Below are 17,110 nucleotides of genomic sequence, written 5' to 3' on the forward strand. Positions count from 1 at the left end.
AAATAAATATGAATATCAGTGTGACGAGTCACGCTTTGCATGCACATGCGTGTACTCGCTGCGTTCACCAAGTTCTTTCCAAGGTTGCAGGGAACCAGTGAGCGGAATAAACGGGATTTTGTTACTGTCTTTTTCGTGAACAATCTCTGCAAGGTTTTACCACCTACTTCAGGTTTCTGACTGTTGTTAAATATTTGCACTTAACGATTCGGAAGAGGTTTTCGAATAGATGGTATCTTCTAAGAATAATCACGTATTTCAGGTATGATTTGGGATGTTGTTTTTAAGGAACCAAAACTATGACGATTCTTATGAACTGTGGGTTCAGAATATTTATTAAGTAATTCATCTAATGATTAATTCTTTGATCAATAATGGTCATATTTATGCGTTTGAAAATCTAAATAAGTCAAAAATAGTGCACTAGAGTCACATGTGTAAATATTCACACACACATTTGTCCGTGTACGTATGCCTTGGGCGTTCGTTAACTAAAGTTAACCATTAAAAGGTTTACAGGTGTCAGTGGTGCATATTTGTGCACTATATTTATGCTTACTATTTTACAATATAGGCAAAAGACAACTGTTAAATATTATATGAATGAATCGATATAACATATTTTTCAATTATAGTGGTTTTGCGATCAGGAGATCATGAAATTTCATCAAAAGGGTGATTTCGGCTATTGACCAATTTGGAGATGTTTTGTATAATTGTATTTCCATTTTTGGTTAATGATTTAAGAAAAAAATGCAATAAGTTTGTTGGAAGTATTCTACTATCATACACATTTCCCTAATTTGACGAAATTGGATAATCATAGTGATCTCTAGTAATGATCACAAACAATTGCCCGTGTGCAAATAAAAGGTACGGCGAGACGTTATTTTACTGGGCTCACTATCATTGTCAAAGAGACATCCTAAATGAAATTTCGGTTGAAGGATAAAATTAATTTTCAGGTCCATCATAATACTTCTGTATCATGCAAATAGTAGAACCACATCTGATATGCTATGCAGATATTATTACTTCCAAACACAATAAAAAACTTCTAACCACAGTGAAGCAAAGTAGTTTTATGGAGTAAAGTAACAACATTCAAATATCTATTAACAGTGCTAATAACTGCGAACGAAAAGAAAAAAGAATCTTAATAAGAATGATACAAATCGGTTTTAGAATGAATTGTGATACAGAATACAACCCTAAATGTAAGGCCTTTTTTAATTTGTTGGTGTGGGTGTATCATGGGTGCTAACACGTTGAGAGACCTGTTGACTTCAGCTCCGCCTTGAACGGTCAAACAATCCTCATGAACACTACTTGAATAATGTATAATGTATCTATCCAAGGAGAAGTTTTTTAATAAAACAGCCAAAATAATGTATACAGTTTGATTTAATTTTATATCCATCACTTGAAATCGTGTTGCAGGTATTTAATTTGCAAAAGTAAATAAAATGAATCCAACCTGTATAAAAAAATCAGTGTTATGAAGTAAAAGACAAAAGACAGTTATATTTGTGTACCAATGTAATAAAATCTACATGGTTTGTGACCCTCAAAGGGATAATACGTGTTTGTTTGTGTAAAGTGCAGTGGCTCTGTTACGCTTCATCCCACGGTAATCCAAAGTAACAAGGTCCCGCTGCGTTACCAACATTGTCTGCTAAATCCCCCCTTTTTAACGGATGATACCAAGGGGTTATACGTTTGCTTGGTAACATTTTAAAACTTACAATTTAGGTTTTCATAATGGAATGAGAAAGAGATAAACGTGCAAAAGCTCCCGAAACCTATATCGAATGGATTACGTACCAGCAGCGTCACGTTTTATTTAATACAGGATAATCCCAACCCCAAAGTTTCAACCAACGATTCGGCTATTCTGGACGTTTGACAAAAACACTAGAACCGCTGAAAACTGAAAGAGATAAAAGGCATTCGTTCTGCAGTTGATTGAATTACTTATTTTAAATTATGTATTTTATAAAGTTATTAACATGCCTTAGGTAACTAATTGAATATGAAATAACTGGAAAGATAAATAAATAAATGCATGATTAATGTAAAAGATATTCTTAGAAATCACTTTAATGGAGAAAATAATAAAAGAGAGAGCGTCAGATTTAATGTAAGCTACTCTTTATAAGCTAGAAGAGACACTCCAGTGAACACTGGAAACCCTGGGGAAGAAAACTACATGACATGATTGAGCTAAAATTAGCTATTTAATTAAGTTCCTGTGCTAAAAAGCAAAGGAGAGTTTAAGGAATTATTAATGTTGTCAAAGAAAATGAAAATTTAATACTATCCGTTACTAAATTTCATTTTACTAAAGTGTATTACTATTTGTTACAGTAATTAATATATTTAACAATCAAGATTAACTCACATATTCTCTAATAAAACACTAGTTAATAACTGTAGTAATAAAAAAGTTATCCATCTTTAGTTAGTCACATTGTTACCATCCCATGTACTGTCATTTTATGTTTATTGTCATAGTGTTCACATGTCAGTATTCCTCCAATTTTTTTATTGTTGTGTCTGTGGATTTTGGTAATGACATTGAAGGTGCTGGTGACATTAGAATAATCATACTTGGAGATTCCTTATATCAAGAATTAGACTATAAGGACGCTACATAAACGTCTCTGGTCTCGTCAGACACTGACAAATGGGGTTTGCCCAAAGTAAATTTATGTTGATAATACGTAAGACACAGGAAGGAATGAAGATGATTTAAAGCAAAACAGTTACGTCACATGAGTTTTTAGTTTTATTTGACACGGGAAACATCTTGTACTACAGCTTCCTTCATTTAAGAAAGCGGTAAGACTTCTAATGTGTTGCAATAGCCAACCGCAATGTAAGGAAAACCTAATAAACAAAACATAATAAGGCAACGAGAAGGGATTGTCTAAATGGAGAAACATGAACTACAATAAACGACTTACTAAATTGATGTGGTCGTGATAATTAATAGAACGACACTATGGAGATGACACAGGGTTCCAAAATGACTGGTATAAAGCGGGATGTTCAGTATTCGGGTCATAGTTCACTACCATCCGTCCTGCTAGCATAATATTAATAGTTCACATGGTAGCCTGGCTTGTAGGACACCCGAGCTCACACCTTTAGAAACTATTATTATTGAAAAACAACAAATTGACATAGGTTCAAGTAACACAATTAACTTCATTAACCATGAATGCGTGAAATACGTAAGCATAGACAACATTAATAAGCCAAAATTAACTTGTTATAAAGAATATCATCAATATATTTTTTCGCACAATGCTAATGGTAATGTGTTAGCCTTAGAAGTACCTACTAAGACTAATCAATGCTAGTTCATAAAAGCACTAATAGGTAAGATAAATAACTATATTTGTAAATGGATTATAATTGGTAAAACCGAATGCCGTTGAAATTCATTCTCAAAGAAAAATAGATTTTCCAGAGTTCCCTCAATTATGAGCTGTCAATATAATTCAACTGTAATTGTGATTATATTCACGTCTTAAAATAATACATATTTTATTGTGCTTTGTATTGTAAGAGTCGCAACTGTAATAGTTTACGATAACGCATGTGGAGGAGCTAAATTGTAGTCAGATCTGTATGGGTTTATTGCAGATAAATACATGAAAGCCGACGGAAAGCTAGGGGAGATTCAGTGTAGAGAAGGACAAGAATAATGGGCGAACAGAAAGGCAAGGTCATAAATATTTATTTTAACGGTAGAATTGACGCAGAACACAGGTTGATTGTGTAAGGGTGGAGCCAATGTTGGCCGGGCTTGCCCATCAACCAGAGTTATTGCCCACCCCACATACAGCAGTGGCCCCACCTGTATTGGAGTTGTACTGAACGAGTATATATACACCCAGCGCCAACAAATAGCAACCAACATTTCATCACGTTTAAAACTGCATCTTCACATCGTGCCTTTCCATTACAGAGAACGTTCAAGTGATTAGCTTGACCTGTACTGCTTTTTAACTGGTAGGTATGCATTCGTGTATATGTATAATATATAGATATGAAATGAAATAGATGATTAAACACGGAATCGTGCGTTAAAATAAATTAAGGGATCAGATATGGTAAAACAGGTCTGAGCTGAACTGAATCAGGGAATACTCTACCCAAGGAAACCTTGTAAAAGTTCTACAGGAGAATGAGGCTTTGTATATTTAACTTTGTTCCATGTTGTAAAATAACATAAATAATATTATGCACCATGTGCAAACCGCAGTCTGCAATCGTTTTAATACTTGATTTTGGGCAACGAACTTGTCCAAGGTATATGTGTTTAACTCCTAATCATAAAAGCCTGTGTGAAGAGATCTCCTCCAAACATGTGTTTTTGAAAGAATCGCAGTCATCTTCTCCAAGATCTCATGGGAGGTTTCGGAAGTTTCTTTTTCGTATTCGTGTAACAAAAATTTTCAATTTTCGTTGGAGTTTTGAAATTATATTTTTAAGTTTAGGATTTTTTGAACATTTTGAGCGCCCGTCGGTCATTAAGGACAGTTTTTACAGCATTTCCTACTCTGATAAGACACTCAATAGATATAGATAAATGAAAGAATTGTATCAGACATGCGATTTGGCAACTAAAATGGAATTACATTTTAATATGATTGTCTTATAAAATAGGAAAAAACCACTATGAATGATATTGATTTACGATCTTATAAGTAGAGCGTTATCAAAGGGGTCCCGTTGTAACCTAATAAATTTAAAATTTCCAAAACTGTAAAAAAGCTCCTATTTCGAGAAATAAAAAAAAAAAACATAAATGTCTCATGAAAATATGGAGGACAGTATAAATCTGTCAAATACCACTTAACTATTGACTTTTTATCACTGAACCTCATAAACGGCAATGTATACTAAACTGAAATATATACTTTATAGTAATTCCCTGTGGGATGTAGATGCGCAGTAACAATGTATCCAGGTGTTTAAAAGAATTATATCTAGATCGATGGTCAGATTTAACTTACTTTTTAACACCTTTATAGACGAACAAATGTTCGATCAAAATAAAATATTCCGATAAAAATATTTTCCAATGTATACGCTCGAGATGGTTATTTGGAGGTTATAGATGTAGTAATATTTAATCAGAGGTGTAGGAGCTGGTTCAACAGATTTATTGAATCTGATTTACATTGTAAATTAGGACTTTGGAAACTTATTAGCTAATGTGAAGCAATATTTGTCATTTCACAGCCAAACAATGATTAAAATTTCATACAAACAGAAACATAACATAGATTTAATGTTTATGTTCTGGAAGCCTGTCTCTCGAATTTATTTTGTTGAAACACGTTTTCCGGCTGTATACATGGTTTTGTACAAGATGAAACTAATGCAGCTTATGAAAAATAAAGCATATATCTTGTTTTTTAATTTAAGAACATGTTCTCATAATTCAGTATATATTCCAGTAGAATACTTTTTAATATACGCTAACCTACGTATATACATTATGCTGTAGGAATTATGATCTATAATCTCTTAAGGGATACAAGAAGCGTCGTTTTCTGCCTGATTTAACTTGATCAAACTGTCGGAATGGTCAACAAGCTGGAATATGGCTTGAAAGGTTATTGGCCATAAACGAGCGTTTGTTTACACACGGATGGACAAAATACCATCTATGTTTAAACGTGTTACGACGAAAGACACGTTATATTATCTTATATCTTCTCAAATTCCCATAGGATGGATAATAATTATTTTCGGTTGTATACATGAATGATATGGAAATAGTGCTATAAGTTAAAAGATGAGTTGGATTGCATTTTATAACATTGGTTGTAATTAGAAACTTAAATGTTTGTTCTGAGATGTCACCGTTTCTGTTACTGCAGTTGTACCACCCCGCAGGTTGTGTGCAAATAACAAATGGTCCAGGATTGTTACTCTGTCTAAGACTTATTCAGTTAAATCTCAATAATAGCAGAATCTCCTTGAATAGTGCTATCCTTGGTTCGGTTTCAGCTTATGGTTAAATATGATAGTGTGGTATGATAGGCATGGTAAAAAGATGGAAGACGTCCTTCCGTGCAACATAATAAATACCCCTGACATCCTTCACTACGTTTTTAGCCACCCCACAAAATCCACGTCATAATTATCCAGCAAAATTAATTTGTTTTGTTATTTGTTTTTATATAAGTGGTTTTCTTTTATGGTGTATTGGAAACCATAAATTATTCCTATTTATATCTCTAGTTACTTAGTTGTTTTTGTGCAGTTATAATTTAGTGTGTTATTGCTTGTTGTTATTTTTTATGGTTTAACTGTTATTTATACATTATGCATGAAAGAATTGATTATAAGCATTGAATTATGCAGTTGAAATAATAAATATTTTTTTTATGGGTGAAGGAGATTAAAATGCTTTTTGAACACACTGAGAGGCTCGTTGTCCCCTCAATAATGCCGGACTCCCACAGGCTCATTGTTCCACAGACTACCGGCCAAAAACCCTCTTATCACCGAGGACACTTGCCTATAACTGTTAGGCACATTAATTCGCACTAGGCCTGTGAAGTTACGCCACGAGAGCTTTCCTTGTCGGGGTATTCGGAGAGGTAAGGCCCATCGAGGTTGACCTTTTTCGCCCGAAGTACAGACTGGACATAGCGCCAGATGTCCTCTCCCTGCAGCATAGCTTTGACGATGTTCTCAGGAGTGACCGCGAAGCCAATATCTGCAGAGAGGAAAGCCCGCCGTACATGCCACCTGTCGCATTCTCAAAACGTGTGGTAAGCCGTGTCTCCAATACCGAAAATACCTCGAGAGAAATCGGGACACGAAGTAATTGAACTCACCGAGCTGCTGTTTCACCCATGATCGAATGTCCGTGATGTGTCTGAAGGTCCAACGTCCTCTCGACTCGGCTTCCCAATCATGCTGCGGTTAAAGCTACGGTCGCGTTCTTCTTTGGCAGCAGTATCTATGTCCACCTCGGTCCTGCGGCGGTACATTGCCTGTCTCTCCATTGCATTGATGGTAGGTGGAACCCGCAGGGCTCCTCGGCGCTGGACTCGGGAGAGCCGGTTTCGGTAAACATGTTTCTCCAAGATGTGGGACCAGACCTAAGCTCCGTACAGAAGGCCAGATTGAACTGATGACATCAACAATCGGCGTCTGCAAGGAAGTGGGCCTCCGACGTTGGACATGAGCCTGCCCAGGGCTGCAACAGCTCTGCCGATGGTTGACTTGCTGTATTCACCCCGAAATACTTGGTAGCAGGCTTGGTCTCTAGTTGGACGTTGCCCATTTTCAGGGGGAACACGGTGGGAATTCTCCACTTCTTAAGGAACAATATCTCTGTCTTGATGATCGCCAGAGACCATGAGTCTGCATCTACTCGTTGACTCTGGCCATAACCAGGCCGAGCTTGAGTGTTGCCTGCTGAGCGTTTCTTGCTACAATCGAGGCAGCAACATCGTCGGCATAGCCAACGTGGAGGCTCTCGTCTGGCATCTCGAGTCTCAGCAAGCTGTCATAAGACACATTCCAGAGATCGGTCCCAAGAATCGAACCCTGTGCATTTCCGGAAGTGATGGAGCATCGCCGCTGACCTTCGGTGATATCATAAAGCAGGATGCGATCCGTCAAATACGACTCGGTAATTCTCAGGAGATAAATAGGAACTTGGAACGTGTGCTCTACCATCCAAAGCATGTCGCTCAACCTGACAGAATTAAAAGAGTTTTTCACATCGAGCGTGACGAGGAGGACCAGTGGTTGGGGGTTCTCCGCCCTCCTAGATGGCGTCGATGGTAGAGTGGCCGGATCGAAAACTGCGGTGACAAGTCACATGTAGAGACGATTGCCTCAGTCTGACACGAATGAGCTTCTCCATCGCCTTTCTCGCAGTGTCGAGCATACACAAGGGGCGAAATGAAGAAGGAGTCCCCGATGCAGCCTTAGCCTTGGGGAGTAAAAGACATCTGCTACTAAATACGCATTAAACAGGTCCAAGAGCAGTCTTGCATTTACCTCTGCGACGAGCTTAAGGATCTCAGAGGGTATACTATCAGAGCAGGGTGCTCTTCTGTTACGGAGAGATCGCACAGCGGCGATAAGCTCCTCTTCCCGAAAAGCTGGGAGGGTATTAAAATCTCTGAACTCCCGAACTGGTCGCACTGAGTGAAACGAAAACACCGTGTCAACATGGCTAGAGGTTTCATGACTGCAGGTAAAGAGCGGATCCCTAGCTTATGTGTTACAATTTTGTAGCCCATCCCCCAGGGGTCATTATCGACATCCTGACACATTTGTTTCCAACTCCTAACCTTACTCCTTGTTATGGCTCCACGGAGTTCACGACTGGCCGCCCTGTTCTCAGCCTATCTGGCGTTCACGAGGGGTCAGTTCCTGGCTCGTTGCGCAGCTCTTCGGAGACGAAGACATCTCCTCCGGAGTTGTGTTCACACGTGGACGAGATGAGAGACGTAGTCGCTGTGGCCATATCTTCAGTTCTTCCAATATGACCAAGGGTCTTGCTCTTGACGAGATCCTCGAATGGGCTTTTTTATAGATGACTGAAATTTTAACGTCGAGGCAGAGGAGCAGTATTGGCGTCCGAATTCGCTTGCTCGGGAAGTACCTTAAAAAGCAAGCCACCAAGGTACTTGCTTTATCTAGAAGATAAACGTTGTAAGTTTTGGCGCCTGATGGTCGCTGGCGAAATAGTCTTCACAGACGAGCCAATCGGTAATCCGGTGGGCGATCCCTTCAGATGAGGAGGATATTTCCGGGATCGTGTCTCCATACCCTGGACGACGGAAGGTGGAAACGCCGCCCTTGCTGAGGATATGGAGATCCGACTTGACAGCCATTTCCAGGACGTAGTGGCCTCGAGAGTTAGTCTCAGAGGAACCCCACTCCACCGCTCTGGCATTAATGTCGCCGCAAACAGTGACCCCGTCGGTGATGTTCCTGATCACACTCTCAAGGGAATCGATCATCCGACGAAAATCCGCGATGTTTTGATTTGTTGCGAGGTAGCAGGAGAAGAAGGTGAAACTCCCGCTCATCACCCTAACGACACCTGTGTAAGAGTCACATCCTTCATCACCGCCAATGTGCTCAGATACTTCCGGAAATGACCCTCCTCCTTCTCCCTAAGCAGAACAATGATAGCCTCGTAGGGTTTTGCTGACGACCACTCCTGGGGGGGGGGAGAGGTTGGCCTGAATCCGCGAATTGTGCGGTCACCGAGGAGGGCGGTGTTTTTCCAAGGTTCGTCCGATTGGTGTTGAACGGTGATCTCGACACACGAGATCTGCGTCCGAAGGGATTTAAAATCTCTTCAGCATTCTCGACTTGAATAGAAGGAAGCGAATTCGGGAGTTCGTCCCGTGAGAAAATGTTTGGGGTTAGTGAGCCCTGATATTGTTCCTGCACCTTTTGCACCTTTTTTATTAAGTAAGCGTCGATAATGTCTGGCTTAGACCCCAAGACTAGGCGATTATTTTCCCCCTACTGTACAAAAATGTAAAAGTCAGACCGGTCAGCCTCAGACGTAACTTAATCTGCGCCGAACTGCCCCCAAAACACAGGCAATCCCGATGAGCAGTGGCCTCGGCAGAGCCCTCTAAGGTCGCAGCATGGCTGTTTTCCAGTCGCCAACAGGCACTGCTACGACCAACCGGATTTTTTCTAGCTGATAGGACAGCCAGGTTATTTCTGGCTAAGCTGACCCGGGCCTCGTACTATCCGGCAGCCTGGGAAGTGCAAGATAACTCCAGTTTTTAAGCTGTACCCTCTGAGCAACAAAGACATCCAACGTCACGGAGGCTGAATAACGCAGAGCTACGACCGCAAGTCGGCCGGAATGATTTGGTGTAGTAAGGTGGGCTATTGAAATGAGTCAGAACATGCAACTTTGAAAAGAATACGCGTAAACAGACAGGTGCGCTCCGCCTTTTAAGTAATAATAATAATAATCATCTTTATTGCGTCAACAATTTTTACATTGCATGCATGCGTCAAGTACATTCATAATAAGATACAGTTCCATTGCAGTTATTGCTATTTAATTGTATAACAGAACTGGGGGTTTATTTTTATTCTTGTTTTCAATAGTTTTCAATAATTTTCATCCCAGCAACTCAACATGAACTCTTCAACGGAGTAAAACGCCTTTGACACCAGGAGGTGTTTTAATTGAGATTTGAATAGTTTAGAATCAATGAGATGTTTTATTCCCTCAGGCAGCTTGTTTATCAGTTTCACACCAACTTGGGACGGCAAGTGTTCAAATGCACTCGTTCTATGTTGAACAATCCGAAAGTTGTCCCTGCCTCTTGTCTCGTATTGGTGGACGTCACTGTCTTGGATCAACTCGCATTTAAGTCGACAGTATAGAACGACGTCGAGAATATAGAGACAGGGTAAAGTTAACAATCCAAGCTCTCTGAAGGCATCTTTGCACGACTCTCTGAAATTCAATTTGTAAATAATTCTGATAGCTTTCTTTTGAGCTCTAAATACTCTTTCGAATTTGTATTTAGAACAGCTGCCCCACAATCTCAAACCGTAAGACAAATATGGATGTATCAGGCCAAAGTAGGCAGTTTTTAATACATCAATAGAACAGACTTTTGCAAGGTTACGCAAAACATAAATGCCAGAATCAACCTTGGAGCAGATCCTGTCAATGTGAAAGTCCCATGTCAGTCCTCGATCAAGGTACATTCCAAGGAACTTAACGGATTCGGCCTCTTCCAAGAGAACATCGTCCATCATTACTGCGGGACGATACTCCTGTTCTTGTCGATGCCGAAGGCAAACATTTATTGAGTTTGATTTTGAGCTGTTTGTTTTCAGATTGATTCTTGAGAAATGTTCGATGCATGAATTTAAATCGATAAATGATTTCACTTCAAGATCAGTTTTATATTTTGATTTAATACAGAGAGTCGTGTCATCAGCATATTGAATCACCTTTCCATTCTGGATTGATGTATTCAACTTGTTGACATAAATAAGGAAGAGAACTGGGCCTAATATTGATCCCTGAGGGACACCATAGGGCATTTTGACCCTATTAGACAGAGCATTCGCAATCCGTACGCATTATTCTCTATCTTTAAGATACGACGAGAGCCAATCGTACGGCAAACCCCTAATACCACAAGTCCATAACTGGTGCAGCAGTGTCGCATGATGCACACAGTCAAAGGCTTTGGAGAGGTCGAGAAATATGCTCATAACACGTTCTCTTTTCTCTAGGCCATCGACAACATTATGAATAAGTTCAGTTACGGCATCGATGGTCGATTTGTCTTTCCTAAACCCGAACTGTTCAGGACAGAGAATTTCGAAGCGGTCATGGAATTTTTCAAGCTGATTGAGGAAAGCTTTTTCAAAAACTTTGCTAAGAACTAGGAGGATAGAAATTGGACGATAGTTGCTAGAGGTGCAAGGATCATCTTTTTTGTAAACTGGAATCACAGTGGATATCTTCAGTACGGACGGAAAGACACCCTGTGCAAACGAGAGATTGATTAATTTTGTGAGTGGTGTCAAAATATGCTTAAAGCACTTTTTGATTAACCACACAGACATTCCATTAATGTCACAAGACCTCTTAGGTTTGAGATCCTGCATGATACGGACCACCTCCACCTCACTCACAGGACGAAGGAACATGGACGAGGCCGATCTAGTCAATAACCCTCCGCAGGGTATATTCTGATTCAAAGAACTGTCTGTTCCAGCAACAGTTGAAAAGAAATCATTAAATGCAATTGCCACTTTTAATGGATCATCAACAATTTTGTTATTAATTTTAAGTTTCGGAATTGAAAATTTTGAAGTATTTTGTTGTTTTGTGTTTAGGTTAATTATATTCCAGGCGCTTTTTGAAAGATTATCGGATTGTTTTAGTTGGTTTTCAACGTCTCGTGCCTTGGCGTTTCTTATGGCTTTGCGGTAATCCTTTTTGAAATTTCGAAAAAAAGAGTTTGAAATCCTCATTTTCAGATTTAACATATATTGAATGATAAAATTTTAGTCTTTCTCTTGAATCGAGTACACCCTGAGTAATCCAGGTATTACTCTTTTTCTTATTACGTTCTTTAAAATTGTTGAATGGACAAGTCAAATTTAGGCAGTGAGTTAAACAGTCGAAAAACGCGTTAAAGGCATCCTCCACCCGCTCAAAGTAATCCAGAAATTCCCATGATGTTTTCATTAGAAACCTCAAAGCTCTATGTTTGCCGGCTTTAGATCCCGTTTTCTTTTTATTGACGGAGTTTCAAATTTTGGGTTATGGTGTAATATTACGGCTTCCTGTGCGTAGTGGTCTGAGATGGCCGCATCTATGACAGAAACAGAACAGTCTATTACGTTAGTAATGACGTTGTCGATGGCTGTACTCGACGAAGCGGTCACTCGAGTTGGCGAGTTCACGGACCAAATTAAGCCGAAAGAAGTGAGAATATCCCGTAGTCGCTGGGTCAGAGGGTTGGTGTGGTCTAACACAGCGATGTTGAAGTCACCGGTAATGATGAACTTCAACGATTTTGAATTGATAAAATTTAGTAAAGTTTCAAACTTTTCAAAAAAGTTTTCGTTACATCCATTTGGGGATTTGTATAAGCCAATCACTATAATTTTGTCCACGGAATTTGTATCAATTTTAATTCCCCCCACCTCAAAGTCTAGATCACAGCAGTAATCCATCCCAAAGGGTTTAAATTTCAATCGTGATTTGACAAAAATTGCCACACCACCTCCTTTAAAGTTTGTTCGGTGAAAAATTGTAGCCAATTCATAATTGTCAATTCTGAACATAGAGACAGTCTCAGTCGTGAAGCCATGTTCAGAAACAACAAATATGTCGGGGTGCAGCTCTTCCGCCATGAGCATTACCTCATCAACTTTATTGGTGGCAGACTGCGCATTTTGATGCACGACGGAAACTGCACGAGTTAAATTTGGAATTTTGTGAATTTGATTTTGTTTTGCTTGTCGTTTTTTGTCTGGTTTTCTGAACTTATTGTACCCCAATTCTGTTATTTTTATTTTGTTTTTTGACACTTTAGAGGAAGGCAGTTTTTTTGATCCGTTGTGTCTGTGATAGTGCTTGATGGGCCGACTTGTCGCACCGGTGAGCGGCATTTCACTGCTTCCGCAAAGGATTCATACAGGAGTGTGCGGGGCTCAGATGCGGCTGGTGGCTGCAAGGTAGTCGATAGTGGTGCAGTTGGAGACTCAAGGGCTTGATCTGACTTCCGCCCATTATTTTGAACTCCTCTGGCTGTGACGGGTGGTTGGGATGTCTCTCGAGAAGCGGTAGAGTCCATTTTCCGCAGGCACTCTATTAATTCCTGGGCCAGCAGATGCTTCGTGTTCCTCTTTAGATGCATCCCACGTTGTGTAAAAGCGCCTCTCCCGATGTTATTGAATTGTAGAACCTCTGCCCCACGATGCCTTTCACACAATTCTTCGATGTAGTTGTTAATCAGCACAGTCTCTTGGTTGATTTTGTGACTGGCTGGCAGGTCGTGTCTGTGAGGCAGGGTGGAGGCCTCTTGAGGTTCTCAGTTTACTCGTGATGCGGCGCTCGAGATGTCTGTATATATTGTACTGCTGACCCGAAGCAACGTCATTGGTGCCAGCCACGATGACGTAGCAGCCACCGGCCGGGGATGAATCGTCAGATGTTGCTTCCATTAACTTGGCTCCAGGTTTGCAGACATCTCCAACCATGGTCTCGCAGGTCACCATCCGACGCAAAATACCTGTCAAACCACGTGTATGGCTATCTCCTTCAATAATAATTGATGAGAAGGGAAGAGAGATTCTTTGTTTACTATTGCCTCTTCTCTTCTTTCTCGGTTCACCACTGTGATGAGCGACTGTAGCGGAGACTTTCGGTGAACATTGTTTGTTCTAGGGGGTTTTCGGAAGTCTTTTTTTATTGTAATGCACCTCCCATAGTTCTTTCTGCTCTCTTTCGCACGCACTTTTCTTCCCCTCCTCTTTCAAGCATTGAATTTCGGCTTCAAGAACTTCAATGGTGATCCTCAGGCTGGCCACGAGGTCCCTGATCTCAGCACACCGCTGGTCTCTGCATTCGGAGGGCAGGTCGCACTGCACACCGCAGTCGGCCGCGGAGGCGCGAGAAGGCGAATCGCACTGCACGCCGCAGTCAGCCGCGGAGGCACGCCGCATCGTGTTTGCTACAAAGACCTGGTCAGTATACTGCATCAATCGAGTATCTGACTCAATTGAGTGGTCTAGTACATGTTTATAACGTTCATTGAGTTGCTGTATACTGTCTTTTAACATGCTATTTTCGGCAAGCAGGTCGGCCACTCTTTTCACTGTTGTCCAATCCTCGGAATCAGCTAGTGGAGTTGAAGTACCGACTCGCAACACGGGTGACACGGCAGGAGGCGTCATCGGGACAACCTGTGTCGGCGCGCAAGCGATAGATGTGGGTGACCGAACATCATTCACCGGCGGTGATGGTGACACGTTGGATTGACCAAACGATGTTGAAGCCCCTGATGAGAGCCTAGATCGGACTGCAGCACACTTAGATGGAGAAACAGCCCAAGTTCTCATGGTAACAGGGTGGGGACCATGGTGTTTACCGCTAGATGATACAATTAGCGTTGCATGAGCATCAGTCCTCACCGTAGCTCCACACTTTCCCCCCAGACATCGCCAAGCTGTATGCCCATTCTTCAGACAATGGCTCTCTCTGAATTTGTATTTATTGTACAAGATGAGTGGTTTACCATTCTTTGATTGATCAACTAATAGTGTCATAATTTTAAATAAACAATTAAAATCTACAGTTGATAAGTACAAAGTAATAAAAAATTTAAAATATATATAAAAGTTGCAGAATTAAAAAGGTTAAAAGTTACATAAATATAATAAATAGTGATTTTGATTATAATAATTAATAAATAAGTGTCATAATGTCAATTAAACAATTACAATCTACATTTGACAAGTACAAAGCATTAAAAGTATATATATATATATATATATAAGTATATAATATAATATATATAATATAATATTATAATTAATATAATAATATATAAGTAACCTCAGACAAGCAGGGAAACTGCGGTCTATTCTGACCCGGAGCAGCACAGGTAAAAATAATAAATAACAATAACAATAATAATAAATCTATAACCAGTAACACTGCCTATTACAGATTTAATAGGTCTTCTACCTGAGGTTTTGCAGTGCTCTGCAAAGAGTCTACTGGAATCCTCTTTCATGGACTAGAGTGAGTTCAGCAAGAGTTCGGATGTATTTGAAATGCCAATGGTGATAAAGTCTTATATTGATTGATATTTTTCTTATTTATATCTCATCCTATATATAGGCAACCTTTGTTGGTCAAATTGTTTGACACTCGTCATTTCCCAGTATGGTTACCCACTTTGAAACGAATATTTAAGTTTTGCTCCATTTGACCTTCCGCTTAATGTATGGTCTATAATCTGACATTCTCACAGACTTGACTCTTGGAATCTGGAGTCCACATGCGTCTGAAGATACCAACAAAGAATTCATGACGATGACGTTCAAAATGAGATCTTTGCTTCGTTTTGACTTCATAGAGGTCTAGACTACAAAAGACGTTTGTCTGGTTTACCCAGTTGCCGTCCAGTGTAATCTATATAAGAGGTGTTTTCATTGTCTCATCAGGTGCGCAGTTGAGTGCACTACAATTTTTAAGACACGATCTCGAAGGACGGTGGAGCAACCGAGTTTTCTGTACATAACATAGCTATGGTGGGAAGGGTTGATTTAATGCGTATGTTGACTTCATGCTGCATTTCATCTTAGTGCAGCAACTAAAATCTGATACTGTCATAGACTTGACTCTTGGAATCTGGAGACCATTTCCGTCTGAAGAAATAAAAAAAGACAGCGTCCAAGATAAACGAGCTCCTTTCACCGTGTCGACATATTAAAACAACACGGATATTATTGTTATTCATGGATATATTTATTTAGTTCTTAATATTAGGCAATTAAAAACTAAATAAATAAAAATAGCTTGTGACTGTTGCAATAACCAAATCATGATTTAAAGCATATTAGCAAAAGTAAATCTAAGAATAATAGTACAAAGCACAGCAATATTCAATAATAATAATATCACAACAACAATGAAGCCTATAACAGTAATAATGACAATAATAAATATAATAATACAAATATACCAACAAAAGAGTAGAACTGGATAATAAAAATAAGTATTGCAAAAATAGTACGAATTTTAATAATATATAATTACAGAAAAACTTAATTATATAACAAGAGTATCTTATAACACAATTACAAGAAGGCATCAAAATTTAAACCAGGTACTTCATAATATAATTTTTTTAATTTATTGCTGTTTCATTTTTACAGTGAGGAAGAAATCTCAAATACTTTTTCCATTTAAAATATTGATCCTAAAATACTTTAGATACTCCAGTCTAAAATATAACCATTAAAACATTTAAATACAGTATAAGCACATTTCAAAGGAACCATGAAGTTAATTAATTTAAATTGTGCGTTAAATTGTCGAAAACATTTTTGTCCTGTATAAAATGCGCGACCATAGACTGGACGATAACAGATAGTGTATTCAAGTTGACATAGACAAGCAGACGGTGGTGAAGGGGAAAATCCCATTTTGTACAGAGTTTGCTGTATGGTTCCCTGCGGAAACATCAATGCTGGTGTGCGTATAGCCTAGGAACTTTATAGCTATTATTTTATGCCGTATTAAAGGCATTTAAATCACAACCTGACTTTACCTCAAAATAAATATTTAAAATCTGAAATGTTTTCGAGGCTGTGATCTATTTTAAAACATGTAAATATGGATGTTAAATACTTTGGTTTTGGAATATTCATATGTGTGTAAAATGGCGGAACGACAAAGTTAGTATTCACTATTGCAACACTGGACATAGAACATTTCTACTGACTAATATGTAAGAGTAGAAAATATTCACGCCTTCACTGTCAAATAACCAGTAATTAAACTATTTCGAGAATAGTTTATTTTACATGTACA

This window comes from Homalodisca vitripennis, chromosome X (genome assembly GCF_021130785.1).
Source record: "Homalodisca vitripennis isolate AUS2020 chromosome X, UT_GWSS_2.1, whole genome shotgun sequence".
NCBI classification, from domain to species: Eukaryota; Metazoa; Arthropoda; class Insecta; order Hemiptera; family Cicadellidae; genus Homalodisca; species Homalodisca vitripennis.